This window comes from Bos javanicus, chromosome 22, assembly GCF_032452875.1.
Source record: "Bos javanicus breed banteng chromosome 22, ARS-OSU_banteng_1.0, whole genome shotgun sequence".
In the NCBI taxonomy this organism is placed as follows: Eukaryota; Metazoa; Chordata; class Mammalia; order Artiodactyla; family Bovidae; genus Bos; species Bos javanicus.
This window is the reverse complement of record NC_083889.1, coordinates 34,392,565-34,414,503: the sequence shown is the minus strand read 5'-3', so window position 1 is coordinate 34,414,503 and position 21,939 is coordinate 34,392,565. Positions and strand designations below refer to the sequence as shown.

The window sequence follows — 21,939 nt, the reverse complement described above, 5'->3', positions numbered from 1 at the left end:
AGAATGCTGTTATCCCGAATTCATCCTACAGATATGCATCAGGTAGCTGTGCCTGCCTGGTATGATCTGAGAGTCTCCAACACTTTCTGCCTTTTCTTTAATGACTATGTCTGTACCTGATTTTTCACTCTCTGTGTGTGAGAGAGAGACAGAGAGGGAGAGAAGGAGTAGGAGAGAGAGGGAGAGAGAGAAAGAAAGAGAGAGAGAATGAAATGGGAGAGGGAAAGGGAAGGAAGGAAAGGGAGGTTGGGGGAGCACCTCTATAAAATCTGCTTTTTCTTTCCAACTGCAAAAATGCTTGGCAGGATTTTTATTTAAAGTAATTTAAAATGAAGTGTGGTCAACTTACTAGAGTGGACCACATTTCTGAGAGAAAAAGAGACTAGGATTAAAGGGTAAACCTCCAATTAAAGAGGGAGGAAAGGTCATCAAAATGCCAACTTCTTAATATTGCTTAGGATCTGACTTAACTAGGTACCCTCAAACTAGCAGAAGGCATTAGATGTTTTTAACAAGGCAATTTATCCAAGTAAGATGGCAACTACAAGGCTGATTGATGATGAAGCTATAATAGCATTAGATGTTTACTAACTACAGATTATGTACTAGGAAACACACTGTTCATTGTTCATTTCAATTTTTTAACTCTACAAAATAGACTATTATTACTCAAAAAAAAAAAAAAGGATCCGGAAACAGAGACTTAGAAGCATTAAATACCCCACATACATGAGAAATACTTGGCAAAACTAAGAAATGACTTGGTGTTTTGAATGAATGAAACTCTACTGCTCCACCCAAAGCCAAGTCCTCCCCTCCCGCTGAGCTGTGTGTACTGCTCAGGGAGCAGGAGTTGATGGGCTGAGGCGTTAAGAGGAAATTTTAAAGACCCACAGTTAACAGGAGTTAATTTTCCTGTGAGTCAGAACATACCCCCATTTAGGGGGAGGGTGGTTCCTCAAATGGGCAGGCCTCTGCTCTCCTAAAATACTCCAAATTACTCATAAAGCCCTTGATTCAATCCAGAGCTCAGAGAGTCTGCTCTGCCCCTGGCCCTCTTCCAGGAAGCTATTTACTGGTTCTTCAGATCTGACCTAATTTGGAGACAGGCAGTATGGATCCCTGGAATGGCTACCTCTGAGGTTAGCCTTCAGAACAGACCTCATTTTGCTCCACTCTCAGACAATCACACCCCACAGGTCTCCAGATCACACATGTATGGACAGTATTTTACCACGAAGAGTAAAGTGGAGAGGTGAAACAATGTTCGAGAACAGCTTATGCAAAAACTTCAGATGAATGATCCAGAGGTCATGTTAGCCAAGTAACTGTCCGACTCTCGACTATTCCATACCTTGACAAATTGGTTTTTTAAAAACTGAATCCACAGGGAGAGTTTCCACCACTGGGAACAATGGTAAACAACCCAGGGGTAGTATGTCTTTGAAGAGAAATGTGTGTGCTCAGTCGAGTCTGACTCTTTGAGACCCTTTGGACTGTAGCCCTCCAGGCTTCTCTGTCCCTGGCACTTTTTAGGCAAGAATACTGGAGTAGGTTGCCATTTCCTTCTCCAGGGCATCTTTCTGATCCAGGGATCAAACCTGCATCTCCTGTGTCTCCTGAATTGCAGGCTGATTCTTTATGCTGAGCCACCGGGGAATCCCCTAAAGAGAAATATTAGTCCCCAAATCTAGAAGCATAATGGTTGGAGGCCTGAATAAAAACATCCTCAACTCCAATGAACCACAGTCAGATCTATTTTCTTTAGGTCTCTGAAGGAGAATTCCTATTACCAACAGATGCAAGTTGTCAACAGAAAATTCCAACCTTTCCATTAATCTGGGCTCTCCCATCATTTGAGGGTTACAACCTTCCAGGGATTCTTGCAGGGTGGGATGGAAGAGGCATCGGAAAGGCTAAAATGTCTGATTCAAAGTTTATACTCCTTCCTCTGAATGAACCCAATACTTTGTCCCTTAAGTGTGCTGTGAAGAATAACTAATGAAGGATCATAAACTATCCAGACAACTTAGAGCGCAGCATCAGTGATGAATCCTATTTTTCTCTTGTGGCTTTCTTTCCATTTTATATACAGCACTGAGATTCTGTGTTTTATGTCTGCTCTTGGTTATGCAATCCCTGCGGCTTTTTGCAGGTAAAAAATGCCCCTCCTCAGCTAATACACACGACAAGGCCCCACATGCCTGTGTTCCGTGGAGACTGCTTTTATAGATGAAGTGACTGTGTGTGATTCCACCTCCTGTGGTAATGACCTTGTAACTTCTGAATATGTGAAATACAAGCTAATGAGAAGCAGCCCCCCAAATGTATCTCCGCTCCACAGAAACAGCAACTAAGCACAAAGCAAGTCCAGGACGGTTTTGAATTAGGTGTCTGTCACTGTCAGAGTCAGGGCCAAGGTTTCTCCAGAATCTATTTGGAGGCAAAGAGAACACTGCTTGGGGCTAACTACCTTGTTAAACAACAGGAGAGTCTCAGAACATCACATGAACATAAATTCGCTCAGTCTTCTGTGTAAGGAAGTACAGAGGACAGTCAATGAGTCACAGAAGCCACTTGCTGGGGACTCAGGTAAACAACCATCTGTGTAACCTCAGGGTTACAACCTTCAGACTGGAAAGGAAAGGCAATACAGTCCCTTTCCTGAGTGGCTGATTGTTAACTGGAGCACAAAAGGATGGATGAAACAGCTTTGTTTCCACTTCCAGGAGTTTATTTCAAATTGGACAGAGGCCACAGAAGGGATGAGGACCCTAGAATGTCTCTTCCATGCTATAAAAATTCGTTGCAGATCTGTAACAGCTTACAAGGACTGTGTTTAGGTCTATACTATCATTCCTGGTTTCAGCTGAGACACGCAGATAACTTGGGAATCAATACTCTTGTTATTACAACAGGAAAAATATGGACAAGCAGAAAACCAGTGATTTCTTTTTTTTTTTTTTTTTGCTGGGCCCATTAGAGTATTGAAGTTGCAAGTCAAACTGTCGCCACAAAATATGGGGAGACAGGGCTACTGCTGGAGCCATGAACTGGGAAGAACATTTCAACAGAAAGTGTGACGAGTTCTTGGAGGCTGAGTGCAGACCAGCATGAGAGCAAGAAACTCCTGGGTGCCAGTCTTAGGAGGCCCAAAGGCTTTCTTGGCTTTTGCATCTAGGAATCTACCAGATTCTCACAGTGAAGATCCAAGAAAGATATCTGGTGGCTCTGGAAGGAGTAGAAGAATAATCTTTGTGACATATGCCCAGAGCCTTCCACATAACAAGTAAAGGTCTCTAATCCAGAGGAAAAGATTTGCTAGAGTCTTACCCTAGTTGGGATAAGGACTTTTTTCTCAACCCTCTTTAGCCTTCCTGTCTCATCTAAGAGGAAATAAAAAATCAATTTTGGTCAGGCTTTAAGAAAACAGACCGGAAACATTTCAACCATTGAAGGAAGTAGGAGACAGGAGGCAAAAAGTTATACCATAGGAGACAAACAAGTGAAAGCAACAACCAAGTCACTGGACCACTAAAGCATGGAGATTTAATCAGAAGGTTATAGAATACTTCCTCTCCCCACATCTTATCACCACATTAACAGTTCTGGTATAAGGGCAGTGGATAATATTTTCAAGTATTGTGATACACAGAATCTTTCTGAGTAGGTAAACTTAGGAAAATCCAAAGTCAAGAGGGGAGACTCAAACAAGGACACTAGAACAATCTGAAGCTTCTGGAATCTGTAGGTACATCAGTAGGTACAGCAGACAGACTAATTCCTGGCCAGAGTAACATAAATCCTCACATCAGATCAGATCAGTCGCTCAGTCGTGTCCGACTCTTTGCAACCCCATGAATCACAGCACGCCAGGCCTCCCCATCCATCACCAACTCCTGGAGTTCACTGAGACTCACGTCCATCGAGTCAGTGATGCCATCCAGCCATCTCATCCTCTGTCGTCCCCTTCTCCTCCTTCCCCCAATCCCTCCCAGCATCAGAGTCCTTTCCAGTGAGTCAACACTTTGCATGAGGTGGCCAAAGTACTGGACTTTCAGCTTTAGCATCATTCCTTCCAAAGAAATCCCAGGGCTGATCTCCTTCAGGATGGACTGGTTGGATCTCCTTGCAGTCCAAGGGACCCTCAAGAGTCTTCTCCAACACCACAGTTCAAAAGCATCAATTCTTCAGCACTCAGCCTTCTTCACAGTCCAACTCTCACATCCACACATGACCACAGGAAAAACCATAGCCTTGACTACACGAACCTTTGTTGGCAGAGTAATGTCTCTGCTTTTGAATATGCTATCTAGGTTGGTCATAACTTTCCTTCCAAGGAGTAAGCGTCTTTTAATTTCATAGCTGCAGTCACCATCTGTAGTGATTTTGGAGCCCAGAAAAATAAAGTCTGACACTGTTTCCACTGTTTCCCCATCTATTTCCCATGAAGTGATGGGACCGGATGCCATGATCTTCGTTTTCTGAATGTTGAGCTTTAAGCCAACTTTTTCACTCTCCACTTTCACTTTCATCAAGAGGCTTTTGGGTTCCTCTTCACTTTCTGCCATAAGGGTGGTGTCATCTGCGTATCTGAGGTTATTGATATTTCTCCCGGCAATCCTGATTCCAGCTTGTGCTTCTTCCAGCCCAGAGTTTATCATGATATACTCTGCACAGAAGTTAAATAAGCAGGGTGACAATATACAGCCTTGACATACTCCTTTTCCTATTTGGAACCAGTCTGTTGTTCCATGTCCAGTTCTAACTGTTGCTTCCTGACCTGCATACAAATTTCTCAAGAGGAAGATCAGGTGTTCTGGTATTCCCATCTCTCAGAATTTTCCACAGTTTATTGTGATCCACACAGTCAAAGGCTTTGGCATAGTCAATACAGCAGAAATAGATGTTTTTCTGGAACTCTCTTGCTTTTTCCATGATCCAGCGGATGTTGGCAATTTGATCTCTGGTTCCTCTGCCTTTTCTAAAACCAGCTTGAACATCAGGAAGTTCACGGTTCACATATTGCTGAAGCCTGGCTTGGAGAATTTTGAGCATTACTTTACTAGCGTGTGAGATGAGTGCAATTGTGTGGTAGTTTGAGCATTCTTTGGCATTGCCTTTCTTTGGGACTGGAATGAAAACTGACCTTTTCCAGTCCTGTGGCCACTGCTGAGTTTTCCAAATTTGCTGGCATTTTGCACTCATTCCTATTATCTGATACAATATAGCTTTCAATAAAAAAAATTGTAAGGCATTTCAAAAGGTAAACTAAAAAATTAAAAAATGAACCCAAAATACCATAGTCTGAGTCTGCTTTATTGACTATGCCAACGTCTTTGACTGTATGGATCACAATAAACTGTTGGAAAATTCTGAAAGAGATGGGAATACCAGAGCACCTGACCTGCCTCTTGAGAAACCTATATGCAGGTCAGGAAGTAACAGTTAGAACTGGACATGGAACAACAGACTGGTTCCAAATAGGAAAAGTTGTACATCAAGGCTGTATATTGTCACCCTGCTTATTTAACTTATATGCAGAGTACATCATGAGAAATGCTGGGCTGGAAGAAACACAAGCTGGAATCAAGATTGCCAGGAGAAATATCGATAACCTCAGATATGCGGATGACACCACCCTTATGGCAGAAAGTGAAGAGGAACTCAAAAGTGTCTTGATGAAAGTGAAAGAGGAGAGTGAAAAAGTTGGCTTAAAGCTCAACATTCAGAAAACGAAGATCATGGCATCTGGTCCCATCACTTCATGGGAAATAGACGGGGAAACAGTGGAAACAGTGTCAGACTTTATATTTTTGGGCTCCAAAATCACTGCAGATGGTGATTGCGGCCAGAAATTAGACGCTTACTCCTTGGAAGGAAAGTTATGACCAATCTAGACAGCATATTAAAAAGCAGAGATACTACTTTGCCAACAAAGGTCCGTCTAGTCAAGGCTATGGTTTTTTCTGTGGTCATGTATGGATGTGAGAGTTGGACTGTGAAGAAAGCTGAGCACCGAAGAATTGATGCTTTTGAACTGTGGTGTTGGAGAAGACTCTTGTGAGTCCCTTGGATTGCAAGGAGATCCAACCAGTCCATTCTGAAGGAGATCAGCCCTGGGATTTCTTTGGAAGGAATGATGCTAAAGCTGAAACTCCAGTACTTTGGCCATCTCATGCGAAGAGTTGACTCATTGGAAAAGACTCTGATGCTGGGAGGGATTGGGGGCAGGAGGAGAAGGGGACGACAGAGGATGAGATGGCTGGATGGCATCACTGACTCGATGCACATGAGTTTGGGTTAACTCCAGGAGTTGGTGATGGACAGGGAGGCCTTGTGTGCTGCGATTCATGGGGTCCCAGAGTCAGACACGACTGAGTGACTGAACTGAACTGAGGGGACAAATAAAGTCCCAAAACCAGACTCATGTCTGACATGCATGTTGAAATAATCAAACAGGAATATAAAATAACTATGAGTAAGGAGTTATGGGCTTTAATGGGAAAGTAGACAATATGCAAGAAAATATGTGTACCATAATAACAGAAATGGAAATTCTAAGAAAGAACCAAAAGGAAATGCTAGAAATCAAAAACACTGTACAGAAATAATGTCTCCTACAAAGTGACAAAAAATTCAGTGACACTGAAGATAGGTCAAGAGAAAGTTCCCAAATGTTCCCAAATACAGAGAGAAAGAGAGACAGAGAGAAAGAGAAGGAAAAGAAAACCTAGTGTCTAACAAGTATAGGACAACTGCAAAATTTATATGTGCATTTGTAGTGCTAGAAGGAAAAAAAAGAGACAGTGGAAAAAAATATTTGAAGTAATAATGGTTGAAAACTTTTTAAAGACAGATACAATATTAGAGATCCAGGTAGCTCAGAGGTTACAGAGCAAGGTAAAGATAAAAAAAAACAAACAAACAAGAAACATAAAGTGAAGTGAAAGTGAAGTCGCTCGTCGTGTCTGACTCTTTGTGACCGTGGACTGTAGCCCACCAAACTACTCTGTCCATGGGATTCTCCAGGCAAGAATACTGGAGTGGGTTGCCATTTCCTTCTCCAAAGAAACATAAACCCCCTACAAACTTCACAAATAGGCATATCATATTTAAACTGCAGGAAGTTAAAGAGAAAAATCTCAAAAGAAACCAAAGAGAGAGGAAAAAACTTGCCTACAGAGGAACAAGATAAGAATTACTGTAGATGTTTCATCAGAAAACAGGCAAACAAGAAGAGGGTGTAGTGAAATACTTAAAGGATATGTTATAAACTGAATGTGTTTCACCGAAACTCTTATGTTGAAGGCTTAACCACCAGTGAGGCTGTATTTGGAGATGGGGCCTCTAAGGAAGTAATTAAGGTTACATGAAGTCATAAGGGTGGGGACCTGATGTGGTGGGATTAGTGTCCTATAAAAAGAGGCATCAGATCACTTTTACTCACTCACGTTTCATGCTGTCTCTAATTCTCTCCTCCCTCTCTCTTTCCCTCTTCCTTTAACTCTTTCTTCCCCCCTCTTGAAGTGTATACACCAAGGAAAGATCATGTAAGATACAGAGAGAAGGTGGTCATGTGCAAACCATGAAGAGAACCCTCATCAGCAACCAAATTGGCCAGAACCTTGTTCTTAGACTTGCAGCCTCCAGAGCTGTGAGAAAATAAACTACTGTTGTTCAACCCACTGATCTATGACATTTACTGATGGCAGTTGGAGAAGATGAATACAATGTTGACAGTAAAAAAACAAAACAAAACAGAACACCAATTTAGAATTCTATATCCAGTGCAATTATCCTTTATCAGTAGAGGAATATTTTATCATATAAACAAAAACTAAAGGAACTCACCAGAAGATCTGTTCCTGAAAGCACTGTCAAAAAAAACTTCTTCAGGTAGCATAAAAATAATGTAGGTCAGAAAACTGGAACTCTGTAAAAAATAGGTAGCATTAGACAAAGAATATATTAAGGCAAAATAAAATATTTTACCTTTCATCTTTTTTATTTGTTCTAAAAGATAATTGTGTGTTCAGGGTAATAATAGCAACACTGTATTGGGTGCTTATAGCAGATAGATAAGTGAAATACTTGATAATATTGTCTCTTTTATTATTTACCTACACTATAGGCAACATGGTATCATGTTATTTGAAAGCAGACTTACATTCACTAAAAATGTATACTGTAAATTTAAGGCAACCATTTAAAATTTTAAAAAGAAGTATAGTTCACATTCCAAGAGAGAAGAGAAAACAGAATTATAAAAAATGCTCAATTAACACAACAACAAAAAAGGCAGAAAAACAGAAGGGAAAAACAAAGAATAAGTTCAATGAATATAAAGCAGATATGGGGTAAATATTAATTCAACCATAGCAACAATTATTTTAAGTGTGAGTGGTCCATAAGCATCAATTAAAAAGAGATTATTTTGTTTGGGGAGTAAATCCTAAGAGTTTTCAAGTCACCACAAGTTCTCATGACATTGCTGTTATTCTTTTGTATTCCTTTTTTTTTATTGTATCTATATGAGATGAGGGATGTTAACTAAACCTGATTTTTTCACAATATATTTAAATCAAACCATCATGCTGTATACTTTAAATTTACAAAATTTAAAATGATATATGGCAATTATTTACCAGTGAAACTGGGGGGGGACCCAGAGATTGTGACTATAGATATAAAAACACATTGCAACTACATGTGGTTTATTAGATACCTATTTTATAGACTCAGGTTAAAAGAAAAGAGGTGGAGAAAACCACAGAATTACTACTAATCAAAAGGAAGCCATAATGGTTAGACTAATCTCAGACCAAGCATACGCTTCTCTGGTGGCTTAGTTGTAAAGAATCTGCCTCCTAATGCAGAAGACGCAAATTCGCAAATTCGATCCTTGGGTCAGGAAAGTGCCCTGAAGAAGGAAATGGCAACCCACTCCAGTATTCTTGCCTGGGAAATCCCAACAAAAGAGAAGCCTTATGTGCTACAGTCCATGGGTTCACAAAGAGTTGGACATGAGTTAGTGACTGAACAACAATACTTGAGTACAAGAACAATTATCAGGGATAAAGAGGGGTGTTACATAATTATAAAATGGAAAATTCCTCCCTCCAAAAGTGACAATCTTAAATGTTTAGGCATCTACAAAGAGAGCAACAAAATGTATGAGGAAAAAAGCAAAAAGAAATCTAAGGAAAAATAGATAAATCCACCATTCCAGCAGGAAACTCCAAAACCTCTGTTTGTCAGTGACAGACCAAGGAGGCAGAAACTTATGAGGACATAGACCGTCTGAACCATCAATAATCTTGGTCTAACTGATACTCATACAATAATCTATCCAACAACAGCACAATATACAGCTTTCTCAAGCACACATGGAAAATTCACCAAGACAAACCACATTCTGTGTCACAAAACACATCTTCACAAATTCAAAATAACAGAATTTATACAAAATACATCCTTAGACAACAATGAAATTAAACTAGGAATCAACAACAGGGAGATAATCTGAAAAATCCCCAAATATCTGAAAGTTAACACACTTTTATTTTTCTATTGAGGTAACATGGATTTATAATGTTATATAAGTTTCATGTGTACAACACTGCATTTCTATTTCTATATACCAAGCAACGTGCTCACCACCAAAATTCTATTTTCCATCTGTCACTATACAGTTGATCCCTTTTATCCTTCACTCCCCCAGCCTTTGACTTCTTTCCCTCTGGTAACCACTACTCTATTCTCTGTAACTCTGTGTTTTAAAAAGTACATTTAAAAATCAATCATAGGTCAAAGAAAAAGTTTCAAGAGAATCTCAAAACTATTTTGAACTGAATCAAAATGAAAATTACAATTTATGAAAACATGTGGGATACATGTCGACATTGTTCTCAGAGAGAAATTTTAGCATTAAATGCATGTATTTGAATAGAAGAATCTAACATTGTTAACCCAAAGCTCTCACATAGAAAACCACAGAAAGGAGTGCAGTTTAAATCTAAAGCAAGCAGAAAAAAAAAAGAAAAGAAATGATAAAAATTAGAGCAAAAATCAGTGAAAGTGAAAACACAAAACAATAGAGAAAATCAATGAAATTAAAAGCCAGTTCTTAGAAAAAAATCAATAAAATTGATAAAACTCTAGACAGGTTAACTAAGAAAAAAAGAGGAGAGAAGACACAAACTACAACATCAGACATGAGAAAAGGTACATCGCTACTGACCTCCTGGACATTTATAAAACAATAAAGAAATGCTATGAACCAGCTCTACACCCACACATTTGTTAACTTTGATGAAACAGTCCAATTTCTCAAAAGATACAAACTACCAAAATGCACACAGACAAACATATAACCAGAATAACCCTGTATCTATTAAGTAACTTGAATAAATAATTCATAGCCATCTAAAGAAAGAAAACTAGATCCAGGTGTTTACTAGTAAATTCAACCAAACATTTAATGTAGAAATTATACCAATTCTCTATAATCTCATATCTTTCAGAAAACAGAAGCAGAGGAAACACTTCTGAAATGTACTGCGTCTAGTTCTGCTCTAATATCAAACGAGGTAAACACATTGACTGAGAAAGGAAAACTACAGATCAGTATCTCTCGTGAAGTTAGATGCAGGATCCTCAACAAAATATTAACAAATCAAATACATATTTATAAATACATACAGGTACAAATATACTTGTATAAAAGTCATAAATCAAGTCAGATTTATTCAAAGTATGCAAAGCTGGCTCAACATATGAAAATTAGTTAATGTAACCATTAAAGAAGAAAGATATGGTCGTATCAGTTGATGCTGAAAAAGCATTAGACAAAATCAAAGATCAAGTCATCATAAAATAACTCTCAGTAAACTAGGAATTAAAAGCAACTTCTTCAACTTAATCAGTAACAGCTATAAAAAAGCTGCTTAGGAGAGACTGTACACCATGCCTCATAGAGATTGTACACTTTCCCTCTAAGGTTAGAAACAAAGCAAGGATATCCTGGCTCAGCCCTCCTAGTCAATGTTATGCTGAAAGTCTTTGCTAGCTTAATAAAAAAAAATGTAGGGCTCCCCTTGTGGTCCAGTGGTTAAGAATCCTCCTGCCAACACAGAGTACATGGTTTCAATCCCTGATCCAGGAAGATCTCAAATGCCCCAGAGTAACTAAGCCCAGGCCCGAGTGCCACAGCTACTAAAGCCCAGTGCCGAGAGCCTGTGCTCCACAACGAGAGTGCTGTGTTTAGTCATTTCAGTCATATCTGACTCTTCGCAGCCCCACGGGGTGTAGCCCCCCAGGCTCAGAAGCCTGCACACTGTAACAAAGAGTAACCCCTGCTCACTGCAGCTAGAGAAAGCCCATGCTCAGCAATGAAGAACCAGCGCAGCTAAATAAATTTCAAAAAAAAGAAAGAAAATATATACAGATTGGAAGGGAAGAAATAAAGTTTCCTTTATTTATGGATGGCATAATTATCTACACAGACAATATTAAAGAATCAACAAAAATTAATGAACTAATACGGAAGTATAGCAAGGGTTGTATGATAAAATGTCAAGACACAAAGGCAACTGTTACCTTATATGCCTACACTGAACTTTTGGAATTTAAAATTTTTTAAAAAATCACAGTTTCACAACACATGCATACACACAAAGACAAATATATGGTATAAATTAACAAAATATTTTTGGGATTTATAGGATGAAAAACAATACAAATAGATACTCCATGTTATTGGATTAGAAGACTCAATATTATTAACAGGGTAATACTTCCCAACTTGATCTATAGATTCAACATAATTCCAAGAAAAATCCAAGCAATAAATTCTGCATATACTGACAAAGTGATTTTAAAGGATATATGAAAAAGACCTAGAACAGTCAAAACAATATTGAAGAAGAATAAAACTGGAAGATTCATAATTCCTGATTTACTATAAAGTTATAGAAACCAAGACAACATGGTATTGGCAAAAATTAGACACAGATCAAGATCTATCAAGAAGACCTACACAAATGTAATCAATTGATTTCAACAAAGATGCAAAGGTAATTTAACAGAGTAAAGATAACAGCATGCTGGTTCTCTTTAGATACAGCACCCAAACACAGTACATTGAAGAAAAAGTGACCCACTGATTGTATTAAAATTAATAACTTCTGTTCTACAAGAGACACGGTTAATAGAATGAAAAGATAAGTCGCATACTTGGGGACAATATTTGCAAAATGTATACCTAAGGTTGGACTTGTATCTATATACATATGTATATTAAAATTCAACAATAAGAAAATGAGAAACCCAGAGAGAAAGTGGGCCAAAGATTTGAATAGACCCCTCACTAAGGAAGAAATACAGATTACAAATAAACACATGAAAATATTTAAAATATCATTTATTACTATGGAAATGCAAATTAAAATAACAATGAGATATCACTAAATTATCTATTAAAATGACAAAAATTTTTAACAATCACAATATTAATTTCTAGAAAAGATACAGAGCAATAGAAAGTCTCACTCAATGCAGAGGTGAATGCAAAATAGTATAGTCACTTTGGAGGTATTTTGCAGTTTCTTGCAAAGCTAAAATAGGCTTACTATATGTTCCAACAATCATGCTTCTTAGTATTTACCAAAGTAATATGAAAATGCATGTCCGCAAAAAACCCAGCATGTGAGTGTTTTTAGTTGCTTTATTTCTAAACACCACAAACTGAAAGCAACCAAGATGTCCTTCAATAGGTGAATGGAGAAAACACAGTTTATATATCCAAACTATATAATTTTCCAAACTGCATTATTCATATAATGACATACTTTTCAGTAAAAATGAATGAGTTCTTAAGTCAGTAACAGAAAATTAGCCAGGGGTGGAATTATATGCTTTAGAGCTGAAAGTGAAAGTGAAAGTCGCTCAGTGGTGTCTGACTCTTTGTGACCCCATGGACTATACATACAGTCCAGGGAATTCTCCAGGCCAGAATACTGGAGTTGGTAGGCTTTCCCTTCTCCAGGGGATCTTCCCAACCCAGGGATCCAACTCAGGTCTCCCACATTGCAGGAGGATTCTTCCCCAGCTGAGCCACAAGGGAAGCCCAAGAATACTGGAGTGGGTAGCCTATCCCTTCTTCAGAGGATCTTCCCCACCCAAGAATCAAATCAGGGTCTCCTGCATTGCAGGCGAATTCTTTACCAACTGAGCTATCAGGGAAGCCCCTTTAGAGCTGAGCTGTTCAATATGGTAGCCACTAACCAATGTGGTCACTGAAGGTGACATGTGATTAAGAAAATGAACTTTTAATTTAATTTTATTTAAATTAATTTAAATTTATTAATAAATAGCCACATGTGTCTAGTGGCTGCCATTTTAGGCAGTTAAGCTAAAAAACATAAAACTCTGCTCCCACTCCTCCCTTCAATTTTCTCTAACCTCAAATTTAGTAGCTTTCCCCCTTCTCTCTCTGTTCTTTGTTGTGAGTATCAATTTAGCTTTTCTTCTCATTTGATGGCCTGTGCAAGGTAGGGATTTGGAACATGGAGAATGGGGATAAATAGAAAAGTTGGCCAAAGAAAGATACTTCCTAATCCTTCCCTTTCCTTCTCTCGAAGCTTGTTTATAAAACACCAACCTAGTAACATGAGGCTGAATGATCTCCTTACTATTCCCACAAGCACTGCCCTAGCTTAAGTCCACTTTACCGAAACCACCACAGTCCCTTAACTGCTTCTTTCCTATAACCCATCTCTAAAAATGCTTCCCAAAGCTACTGGCTTGGTTTTCCTAGCGAAATTCAGCAGCTCAGAATTACTCCTTCACCCAAGTTTTTCACACCTTCCCCACTACATGGTAATAGTAATGTTTCTTAACTTTCTTGATCCTTGGCCTTCTTTCTTTTCCCCAAGCAAACTGGATCTTTTCTTTCCAGAGCCTTTGCACCCACTAGCCAGAGATGATACGCTCCTGGTGTTTCAGTAGTGGCTCCTGTCTTGCAGGAAAGCCTGTGCTCAATTTCACCCTCTTAGAGAGACTGCCCATGGCGAGCCTACCTAATCCAGTGCCCCCTTTATTCTCTTTTCCAATACTCAGATTTATTTTCCTTTGAAGCATTTATCATTACTCAACATATCTATTTTCTGTAGTTTCTTATTAGAATACAATTCTACAAGGGCCCATGATTATTTGTTTTATTCATTAATATCCATGCCCATGATTATTTGTTTTATTCATTAATATCCCAAGCACCTAGAATCATGTCTAGATTACTGGTAAACATTTGCTAAATGAATGCAAAAATGTGAAATACAAACCAGAAGAGCTCTGTTAATCAACCTCGTTACAAGGGACAGAAATCTAGGACGGCAAAACATATTTGTCAGTAAAAACAGTCTATATATGTTATGAGTATTGTTTCTATGGAGTTCTACTTCCCAAAGAGTGCTTGAGTGAATACTTGTCCTGCACAAGTCATTGTTGAAAGTGTCATGTGCACAAAAAAGATTAAAAAATGCTGCATTCTGTATCCATTTCATGGAGAAGCACTCTTCCCATTACCATGCAGAATGTTCTGAGCAGTCCTGCAGTAAATGAACTGGATTAGTCTTATTTTAAAATGTCTTAAATATATACTGGCAAAGAAATCATTTTGCAAAGAACTCCGTAGTTGGGAGTCACTTGACATGCAATAATTTCACCCCAGCTTCTTCTGATATAGACTTTGTGTATCTGGGCACTGTGGTAGGCAGGCATATGATCCATGCTGAACCAACTACAGTGGCTCATGATTTGTCTAAAGGGTGGGCCTACGAACCAGGCCAGGCCAATCAGGACATCTGCAAGAATTAAAGGCCGAAACTTAGAGACAGACATCCCTTGTATTTTAGGTCATGAATTCAGTGCTATAACTTTTAAGTAGCCTGTTCTATACTTTTTGTTACATGAGAAAGCTTGTGTGTAGCAAGAAAGAAAACAGTTTAGACACAGATCTGCATTTGAGATGTAGAGAAAGAAAGAAGGAGAAAGTAAATACTACCCATTCGTCCTTTAAGTCTCTAAGTCCAGTTATCCCTGAGGCTAGGTATACTCTGTCCTAATATTTTGTCACAAAAGAAAATATACCCCCATCTCCAATCCTAAAGGAAATCAACTGAATATTCATTGGAAGGACTGATGTTGAAACTGAAGCTCCAATACTTTGGCCACCTGATGCAAAGAACTGACTCACTGGAAAAGATCCCAATTCTGGGAAAGACTGATGGCAGGAGGTGAAGGGGACAGAGGATGAGATGGTTGGATGGCATCACCAACTCGATGGACATGAGTTTGTGCAAACTCTGGGAGATAGTAGAGGGCAGAGGAGCGTGGCGTGCTACAGCCCATGGGATTGCAAAGAGTCAGACATGACTTGGCAATTCAAACAACAACAATAACAACTTCCTTTTTTAGACTGGTTCACTAATACACATGCAATGCCTCTTTTTTTTTTTAACTGAATTTCTTTGGGAAATCCTCTCCTATGGCAACCTCAGCAATAAGTCTGAGCTGTTGACCAGTACACTCAAACTTGAAAGGACAACAAATAATCAACCAACCAATCAGAGAAAATGACTCTTGTTTCTGAATAACATACAGATTTCATAAACATAGATCTACTTCCTGGATGAAATCTGCATAGACTCTCAGCTTCAAGTTGGAGCCAGATATTCAGACACAGCATGATATTGTGCAAAGATGAGGGCAAGCACATACAGACTCTGAAGTACACAATTCTAAGGGATGGCAATTTCACGGGATGTAGTAGGAGCTATTCACAGCAGTCTCAGGAGTCTTTTTCGTCTGGCAGACCTAGCTGTGCAAGTTCTCTATACCTCTATTATCTTCCACCCAGGGAAACAAGACACTTGCCTAACACCTCTTGCTGTCCTCAAAACAGCGCTCAGAGAAGGAGCTTAATTCATGTTTGTGGACTGAATGAAACTTAGGCTGGTCCTATTCCTTATTAACGTGGTTACAGTCAAGGTTGACTTAAGGAATTCTTAATAAACTTTATTTTCAGCACATTACTTCATGAATGCTATCCTTGTAGATTCATATATATTCAGTATATACTCAGTGGTTGCTTTTGAGAAATCTAAAAATACCGTCCCTTGGCATTTGCCCTAGAACAGTGTGCTGCCTTGACATAGCCATAACAGTCCCACCATATGGGAGGAAACCTGGGTACTTTCAAACAGACTTTTCTTTTAGGATCAAGTCTGCTGCTGTTGCAGCAGGCTTGTAGCCTCCTGAACCTCTTTATTTAGGTACAAAATTCCAGGGCTACTATTTCATATGTGCGTGCATGTGTAGTCGTGTCCAGTTTTTTTGACCCCATGGACGGTAGCCTGCCAGGCTCCTCTGTCCATGTCCATGGAACTGGTTGTCCTTTCCTTCTCCAGGATTATTTCATATGTAGGATTTTAAAATAGCTTGTAGTTTCAGCTTTTCACCACTAGAGTTCAATCTTGCTCTTATCTAGACTATCTCAAAGAAGAAAAACAGAAGACCGATCCCCTTAAACAAAACAAAACAAAAAGAAAATTCCCAAAGTGCTTTCTCCATTTTAAATCCTGACCTTTGGCTACCAAGAGCTGACTTTATTAATGTGCCTTTTCTTTTCAACGTACTTAAGATTTCCTGGCTGGTATTGTCATCAAGTATAAAATTATTGAATGTTTTTGTTACAACTGATTTTTCAATTGTTGAGAAACAATTTCCTTTAGACTCAGTTTGTTCATTTCTAAGTAAAATCTTCAGCTATAATTACCTGGCTGATTTATGGGAGCTTATGCTTATGGTCAGTGGCACTTGGGGGCTCGGGCTCATGGCAGGGCACCAAGAGCTACAGTAAATACAACTGCTGTTTTGGGCCTCACAGCTAATCATTCCTTTCAAAAGAACTTTTCAAAAATAATTCAGATTTCTCCATGAGCCTGTGAGTTCCAACTTAAACAATGACTTAGTTTACCCCTTTATTTGTACCTATTGTCTTCAAATATATTTCTGATGAGACCAAAATCCCAAAATTTGCTTTCTATATAAGCAGTTTCTACAAAACTTCTCACACATGCCTGGAACAGTTCGACTAAATGAATTTAGAAAGTGACTTTAGAATTTAGAAACTGGGATGCAGGCATATATGTATCATTTTTCTAGCTTCTTAAAGGTCTTACTCTTTGCAGTATTTCTTATGTGTCATAGATAACACTTGAATCTTCCCTGTATAAAGAGGATCTCCCTGAGGCTGGACCCAGTTAGGACAAAGAGAAAAACCATACTGACTTAGCTAATATTAATTTTTAGACAAAAGAGAGAAAAAATTTGAAAATGACATTTTATAACCCTAGTTTTTGTTAGGCAGATGTGATAACCACTACACTATAGAAACCATATAACCCTAGTTTTTGTTTTACAAACAATTCAGGCCCATTTTACAAACTAAAGTACTAATAAGCATGAAGTGTGCTTTTCCATCACTTGTCTTTTGAGGGGAAGTGAGTGGTAGGATCACATCCAAAATCACTGCAGATGGTGACTACAGCCATGAGATTAAAAGACGTTTACTCCTTGGAAGGAAAGTTATGACCAACCTAGATAGCATATTCAAAAGCAGAGACATTACTTTGCCAACAAAGGTCCGTCTAGTCAAGGCTATGGTTTTTCCCGTGGTCGTGTATGGATGTGAGAGTTGGACTGTGAAGAAGGCTGAGTGCTGAAGAATGGATGCTTTTGAACTGTGGTGTTGGAGAAGACTCTTGGGAGTCCCTTGGACTGCAAGGAGATCCAACCAGTCCATTCTGAAGGAGATCAGCCCTGGGATTTCTTTGGAAGGAAAGATGCTAAAGCTGCAACTCCAGTACTTTGGCCACCTCATGAGAAGAGTTGACTCATTGGAAAAGACCCTGATGCTGGGAGGGATTGGGGGAAGGAGGAGAAGGGGACAACAGAGGATGAGATGAGTGGATGGCATCACAGACTCGATGGACATGAGTGTGAGTGAACTCCGGGAGTTGGTGATGGACAGGGAGGCCTGGCGTGCTGCGATTCATGGGGTCGCAAAGAGTCGGACACGACTGAGCGACTGAACTGAACTGAGTGGTAGGAAAATAACTTCAGTGACAAGAAAAAGAACATTGACGAGAGGCACCAAAGACATAATGTTTCATAGTTTTGCTAAGAATCAAGTGATAATTCCCAGGACCTCTAAAAGTGATGCCATGCCAAATGAGGGATATATAGTAACTACTAATATTTACTGAGCATTTATTATGTGCTTGGCACTTTAAGTGGTTTATTTCATGTCATCTTCACAGCTGCCTTCATAACTGAGTTAAGGCTGCTCCTCAGTCTCATTTTCCAGATAAATGAAGTCTAATAGAAGTAATTAAATTACAGACACCTACTAGTTCTTTACTAGTGGTAAAGAACCTGCCTGTCAGTGCAGGAGACCTAAGAGATGCTGGTTCGATCCTTAGGTTGGGAAGGTCCCCTGGAGGAGGAAATGGCAACCCACTCCAGTATTCCTGACTGGAAAATCCCATGGACAGGGGAGCCTGTTAGTCTGTGACCCACAGGGTGGCAAAGAGTTGCACACAACTGAAGCAACTTAGGATTGAGGGACAGATGGTAAATGGTGGAGCTAGGAGTTAGACCCAGGTGCCCAGCTGAACAAGGTTGTGGATAAGAGTTCTGTATCATATGGTCAGAGCTTTATTTGAAGTTATAGATGAAGAGAATCATTACAACTCTGATATAAAAGAATGGCCATTGCTAGGCAGAATAGTCGGAGAAGGCAATGGCACCCCACTCCAGTACTCTTGCCTGGAAAATCCCATGGACGGAGGAGCCTGGTGGGCTGCAGTCCATGGGGTCGCTAGGAGTCAGACACGACTCAGCGACTTCACTTTCACTTTTCCCTTTCATGCTTTGGAGAAGGAAATGGCAACCCACTCCAATGTTCTTGCCTGGAGAATCCCAGGGACAGGGGAGCCTGGTGGGCTGCCGTCTATGGGGTCACACAGAGTCGGACACGACTGAAGCGACTTAGTAGTAGTAGTAGGCAGAATAGTGAAAAAACTTGCAAGACAAGATCAGCAGGAATTAGATGATAAACAAGATGTAATAATGATGAACTTTACCATCTACTGGGGTTTTGTAACAGACAGATGTGTGACTCAAATAGCTGGACGATGTGTCCTTCACGCCTTCTACCTCTAGGACACAGAGCCTGGTCACATGGTAAGAACTTCTTTCCTCCGTCAAGTGCCTAAAATTTACACTATTTTTTAAAGGAGAATATTGAAACCCCTCTTGGAAACTCACAGTTGATATTTGCAGTTGTGACAAATAATTATGCTCAGGTTGGCTCTATGATGAATTATCTGCATTCTCACTCCATGGTACAGTGGGAAGTGCTAACTAATCTCTTTCTTATCAATGTTAGATTGTGGGTTAAACAATCCTGCCTCCCAGAAAATACTACTGCAGTAATTACCCATGATGAGCTGTTCATTCGTTCATGGTAGGGACAATATAGGAATCAGGATTATTTGTGGAGTGACTAATCCAGCCATAAGCAAGTATACCCCAACAGACTGTTCAGATCACAGATTCACTTGAGTATTTATTAAGAACTTACTACATACAAGGCATTACTAGGTGCTGAGAATATGGAAGAAAGTAAAACAAAAATATAATTAAAACAATAAAAATATCTGTCTACAACCTGGGAGGGGAGGTGAAAAATTAATACAAATGAGGGAAACATAGTATGTATGATGCTGATAAATTCTACAGAGAAAAATTAAAATGGGAAGATAAGGAGTGTCATTTTCTTCTGTTTGCTTGTCTTGCAGTTTAAAACAAGATGATCAGGGAAAGATACTAGTTATAATGGTAATAATACTAGTAGTTATTATTATTGTGTCATTACAGGCACTAGCACAGCTTATACTCATTGAACGCTTACTATTAATATATAACAGCTTCCTTTAATTTAGAGCTTATTTAATCATTACTACCACTCTTTCTCACAGATAAGGGAAAAAGATCAGGAAAACCATACACCTTGTCCAGATTCAGCTAATCAGAAAAAAGTGTACACATTCTGAGCCTCAACCCAAGTTCTTTAGCCCACCAGAAGGCTTCTGCTGAGTGTCCCTGCTATACATTGTAAATATCCATGAAGGAGAAAACATTGAGGGAACCATGATAACCTAATTTTCTCAGTCAGTCGGTTCAGTTGTTCAGACGTGTCTGACTCCATGGACTGCAGCACGCCAGGCTTCCCTGTCCACTACCAACTTCTGGAGCCTACTCAAAATCATGTCCATCATATTGGTGATGCCATCCGACGATCTTATCCTCTGCTGTCCCCTTCTCCTCCCACCTTCAGTCTTTCCCAGCACCGGGGTCTTTTCCAACCAGTCAGTTTTTTTGCATCAGGTGGACAAAGTATTGGAGCTTCAGCTTCAGCATCAGTCCTTCCAATGAATATTCAGGACTGATTTCCTTTAGGATTCACTGGTTGGATCTCCTTGCAGTCCAAGGGACTCTCAAGAGTCTTCTCCAACACCGAAGTTCAAAAGCATCAATTCTTCGGTGCTCAGTTTTCTTTATAGTTCAGCTCTCACATCCATATATGACTACTGGAAAAACAAGAGCTTTGACTTGACAGACCTTTGTTGGTAAAGTAATATCTCTGTTTTTTAATATGCTCTCTAGGTTGGTCATAGCTTTTCTTCCAAGGAATAAATATCTTTTAATTTCATGGCTGCAGTCACCATCTGCAGTGATTTTGGAACCCAGAAAAATACAGTCTTCCACTGTTTCCATTGTTTCCCCATCTATTAAGCTAACTGAAATTATGATTTATGCATATGTCGAGAATACATAATCCCTCTACATTAAAATATTTATGGCAGTTGACAGAATTTCGGGCAAAACAAACTGTCTGAAAGAATTATAAATTATAAAGAAATGTTCAGTTGGCTGTGCATGGAAAGGCAGAATAAACCAATTATCGATAAAAATAAAATAAAGATTGTGTGAAATACCAGTATTAGGTATTTGAAATGAACTCATTACTCCTGTTAGAAAATGAATTTGACTATATATTGTTATTGTTGTTCAGTCACCAAGTCATCTCTGACTCTTCAACCGCATGGACTGCAGCATGCCAGGTCTCCTTGCCCCTCACCATCCCTTGGTGTTTGCCCAAGTTCATGTCCATTATGTCAGTGATGCCATCCAACCATCTCATCCTCTGTCACCCTCTTCTCCTCTGCTTTCAATCTTTCCCAGCATCATGGTCTTTTCTAATGAGTTGGTTGTTCCATCAGGTGGCCAAAGTATTGGAGCTTCAGCTTCAGCATCAGTCCTTTCAATGAGTATTAAGGGTTTATTTCCTTTAAAATTGACCAGTTTGATCTCCTTGTGGTCCAAGGGATTCTCAAGAGTCTTCTGTAGCACCAGAGTTCTAAAGCATCAGTTCTTCAGTGCTTAGCTTTCTTTATGGTCCAGCTCTCACAATAGTACATAATTACTGGATAGACCATTGCCTTGACTATATGAACCTAGACTATGTATTACCTCATAATTAAGAGGGAGAAAACCATGCTAAGCTACATAATATTCGTTTTTGTTTCAGACAAAAGGCAGGTAAGTTTCCTTGATAGAAATTTTTTGTGTAACTGAATCCTTTTTAAAAGTTCATGGGCTAAGAGTGAAGAACAATATTGTAGGAGGCACACACTCCTGCAAGAATCATTTAACCAACCTTCTATAATAAATAAAAGCATAAATGAAATTGGAATTTCTGGGTGGTAAACAGCTGAGATACTGTGATTTGGCTATTCTGTATACTGCATA

At 39.2% G+C, this 21,939-nt stretch overlaps 1 long non-coding RNA gene across 1 annotated transcript in view; it reads right to left on the bottom strand.

Annotated features, from left to right (window-relative positions):
* The window catches only part of LOC133235236 (uncharacterized), a 158,512-nt gene that overhangs the window by 90,472 nt on the left and 46,101 nt on the right, over positions 1 to 21,939 (bottom strand). Inside the window, exon 2 of the long non-coding RNA XR_009732492.1 lies at positions 7,855 to 7,936. This is a non-coding gene — a long non-coding RNA (uncharacterized LOC133235236). The remainder of the gene's footprint in view (positions 1 to 7,854; positions 7,937 to 21,939) is intronic.